Source organism: Mustela nigripes, chromosome 9, assembly GCF_022355385.1.
Source record: "Mustela nigripes isolate SB6536 chromosome 9, MUSNIG.SB6536, whole genome shotgun sequence".
Classification (NCBI taxonomy): Eukaryota; Metazoa; Chordata; class Mammalia; order Carnivora; family Mustelidae; genus Mustela; species Mustela nigripes.
The window spans coordinates 13,639,527-13,643,680 of record NC_081565.1 but is presented as its reverse complement, the minus strand read 5'-3'; the positions used below and the strand labels follow the sequence as shown (position 1 = coordinate 13,643,680).

Here is a 4,154-nt window from a genome sequence, read left to right as displayed (position 1 = left end):
AAGAATTGAGAAGTTAATGATTCAGTTCCCAATCTGGAATTAGTTCCCAGAAGATTCTAGGGAAATGCTTACTCAGATACTGGACCTCTGAGCCTCTCATTCCTATAGGAACCCCACAGGCTAACAGGAAAAGTTGGTTCAGGACAGAGAATGGTCCCAGGAACTCCAAGTTAGGCTTTCCAATCTTTCTAGGTGGTTATACTTAAGATTACTTCAGATGCATTTCTGGAAAGCAGAGTGAAACTACAGAACATTATGAAATTAGCAGAGGGCATCACAAAAATGCTCCTTTTCAGAATGCTCCTTTCCCATTCCCAGTTCAGGATCACAGGGAGGCCTGCCCAGGGCTGCCACACCCAGGGTGGTCAGGGCGTAAAAGCCACAGAAGATACTGCCAAAGACAGAACACAAAGTCCCCCTCCTGCCCCCTGGAGGAGCGGACCCCTCAGTGGCATTGGCAGGCCTCCTCCACAGTGACTCTGGACTAGCTTCAGCTCGTCTCTCGCCTGATGGACACCTTGGGCTCTGCCCACTGACAGATCACCTTTTTATGTCATCCACACAGCCACAGCTGCAAATAAACACAGACACTCCGCAAGGCTTCCACAGCTGATGACAGAGGTCAGGGGTCTTGGCTCCTTGCCAGGCTGTCAACTAAAAAAGGTGACTTGCTGAAGAGTTGTGAGCATGGGTGAGCCTGTTTTTCACATCTGACGCTCAGTGGCAGAGTCTTAAAATGTTAGGATTAGGAGAGAGAGCCTTCAAAATGTCTCAGTGGGATCTGAACATTCTCATATTTTTTTCCCCAGAAAGAAACACCAATCTCAGAGAAGAAAAGATTGTAATTGAGCTCACATCGTAACTTGGCAGCAGAACCAGGCCTGGAACTCATTTTTCTTCTAGATGAGGCATTCCTGACTCAGATGCTCAGCTTTGAGTGACGAGCAAGCAGCAGGTGGGGCGGATGTGGTCCCTGAGCTGGGAGCTGGTGCCCCGGATCACTGAGCTTTAACCTCCGCACATCAAGACTGTCATCTTCTCCAGCCTGAAGGTCCTGCGGTCCCCAGTCCGTGGCTTAGAGATAAACAGCTCTCCACTAGGCCCCGGAACTGGGGGTGAAATGGCCCCCAGGGAGCATCTGGTCCAGTCTCCTTAGCAAGGTAGGGTGACCAGTGCCTGTGCTGGGAAAGAGCTCCAGCAGCCAGGGAGCTCTCCCAGGCTGCAGGTGGGGAGGCAGACCCCAAGGAGGCAGAGGGTGGTGAGCGGGCCAGGGAGGCGTGGAGCTAGCCTAGGTAAGCTGAGGAATGACCCTCCTGTCTCCCATCAGCTCTGTTCCAGCATCCTCTTCAGATGGGACTACAGTCTGCCTCTGTGCGCTTCCGCCCGCTGGGTCCCTTCTTCTCCTCCTGCAGACCCTGGTAGGAGGCGGCCCAGATGGCACCGTATGTGAAACTGCCGAGTCAGGCTGGAACCCCAATCCGCACACAGGCCAGCCAAGCTCTCTCCCCTGCCAGGCCCTTGGGCAGAGCCCTCCGAAGAGAAAAATGTTACAACTGAATGAAGGAAGCACAAGGGCAGCTCTGGGGCATGGGGGTAGGAGGGAGTCTTAGATGGATTCCCTTACACATGCCCATATGGTTCTCTGCCCTGAGCAGAGAGCACAAAGGCCTTTGAGGCTGCCCTCTTGGAGCTTCCTTTCCCGTTGGGGAGTCCGTTAAAGGAAATCAGATGATCGTGGGAAATTGCTACGAAAAAAACACGCTAGGGACGGGTTGAACAGTGACTCGGGGCCAACATGACATCTCAGAAAAGAGGCGAGACCAGAAGGAGGGCAAGGAGGAAGCTAGATGGCAAGTCCATCTCTGGGACAGAGGAACAGAAGAGCCAGCATGCGGAGGGCACGATGAATGAGGGGAAGAGGGTAGGAGATAAAATCTGGGAGGAGCCTGTGGTCTGCACCACGACCTACTGCGCTGTGCCTGGCCCAAGAAGAAGTCATGGCATGATCCCAGTCCCCAAGGAGCAGAGCTACAGCAAAGCAGAAATCACAGCAGCCTCCTGCTGGTACCTGTGAGGACCGGGTGCTCTCAGGCACCTGGCTAGCCTGGGGTCACGGGGGCTACTGTCTGACTCCTGCTCCTACCCAGCTTTCCAGTTCAACAGCAGACATCCATCCACCTGGGCTTTCTGCCTAGGCCACCATGTCAGGAGGGTTCCTCTGCTTCTCCCCCAGGGAACTCGGTGCTCCTGGGGCAGCCACACAGGCCAGAGGCAACCAGAGAACGCTGTTCTCAAAGTTTCTGAGAAAGGCTAGACTCTCGGAGCTTCACCTCCTTCGTAGGGCTCCTTCCCCGGCTCTCAGAGTCTTGTCGGGGACCCTTCACTGTCTTCTCCAGTCCGACTAGTTCTCAGGGTCAGTGATGACAAGACGGTTCACCCAGGAGGGATAGATGGCACTATGCCCTCTCCCAGGGAGTCCTGTATTTTTTCAGAAGTCAAAAGTCCTAGTGAAAGAAATATACCAAAACTTAATTTTGGTAATCTGCCCTCCAGGTGGGCACGGGAGGGAGCACCTGTGGAGGTACCAGGTGTATGGCAGGGCCCTGCCTGCCTGCAGCCGGGGCTTCTGGCTCCAGGCTCCAGCGTTAACTCCACCAGGCTACGTGGCCTTCTTCGGGTAGGACATTTACTCCACCCACCACAGGCATCTGACTCTCCGGAATTTGTAGGGTCTGCACTAATGGCTGGAGTCTGACTCCTGTGGAAGGGTGGGGTAGTCCCAAATAAGTGGACAGTCAGAGAACTGGGTATCAGTTGAGGATGTTCTCATGGAAAAGCCAGAAAGTTCTGTCTGGCTCAGCAAATTGTCTTGTCGTCTCTTTGGCACTGCGTCTGTATTTCTTTCCCATTTCAGACCAGGAGAGAACACATGGGCAATCTCTGCGATTTGGTTTTATCTCTCCTTGGGAATGATCTAACCTTAAGCTACAAGGCCAAGAAAACCTATTCCCACCCTTTGGTCCTTCAGTCTGCTTCTAGGAATGTGTCGCAAGGAAATACTTCCAAAGATTGTTTTCAAAGCTTGTTTTCATAAAGGTTGATAGTATTACATACAACAGCAGAAAGTTGGAACTACCCCAGTGCCAAAGGACAGGTGGAAGGACAAACTGGCCCATCCACTTGAAGGAATATTATGACAAGCCTTACAAATGACAAATATAAATCTTGTCAAGACACGGAAAAACACGTATGAAAGAACGTCCAGTGACTATATGAGAAATCAAAACTGCACAGGTCTATCAATTTCTTCCCCAGAGGGCTATACCTAAAAACTGGAAGAGCTCACGGAAATTTTAAAAACAACTTAAATAAAGCACATCTCTATTTTGTGGATATTTGGGTGCTTAGATAAGTAAATAAAATAAACCTGGGGAAAATGCTAACTTTTCAATATAAAACCTGAAAAGTTTTATATTGAAATATTATATAATTTCAATATAAAATTATTATTAATTTTCTCCAAAATATAGTCCATGATTTTAATAACTGCTAATTGCTCAATCCCCCCTTAGGTGGTCAGGACAGAAGAATGATTGTTTGCTGCCTGGGGTCGGGAAGAATAGAGATTGAGTCTTGACCAGGGCACTCCCCATCTCAGGTTACTCTGGGAACTGGGATCCAGGCAGAACCACACTTGCTCACGCTAAAGCACAGGAGATTACTCTGTCAGCCAGCTCTTGTACTGGCCCAGGGGAAACCATCCCTCCGGCCCCAATGGCCTGTCCTAGAGAACTCCTCTTCTCCCAACTAATAACAGTAACCATATCAAGACAGGATTCTTGGCTGCAAACAACAAATATCTCTTATGGAATTTTTTTCAAAAATAACAATAATTCCTGTTGCTATTACTATCGTTGGCATCCCTGTCACTAGATGCTGGCATTGTCCCGGGCTAGGTGGCAAGGGTTGATGTGCATTATCCCTTTTTATCCAGAATTTTAAAAAAAAGGAGGCAATTATTCCCAGGTAAAAATGAAGTAATTGAGGTTTAGAAAGGTTGCCAAATTTGCTCCAAGGCCACGGATTAGTAAGCGGTGGAGATGGTGTTCAAAGCCAGAGCTAACTACAAAGCTGGAGGTCCCACCCACCCAGTC

General features: G+C 49.9%; 1 long non-coding RNA gene across 1 annotated transcript; it reads left to right on the top strand.

Moving 5' to 3' along the window:
- Positions 1-817: 817 nt before the first annotated feature.
- LOC132025033 (uncharacterized) lies at positions 818-3,395 on the top strand. The gene is made up of 2 exons (XR_009406391.1): positions 818-1,160; positions 1,328-3,395. It is a non-coding gene; the product is annotated as an uncharacterized LOC132025033 (long non-coding RNA).
- The last annotated feature ends 759 nt before the right edge of the window (positions 3,396-4,154 follow it).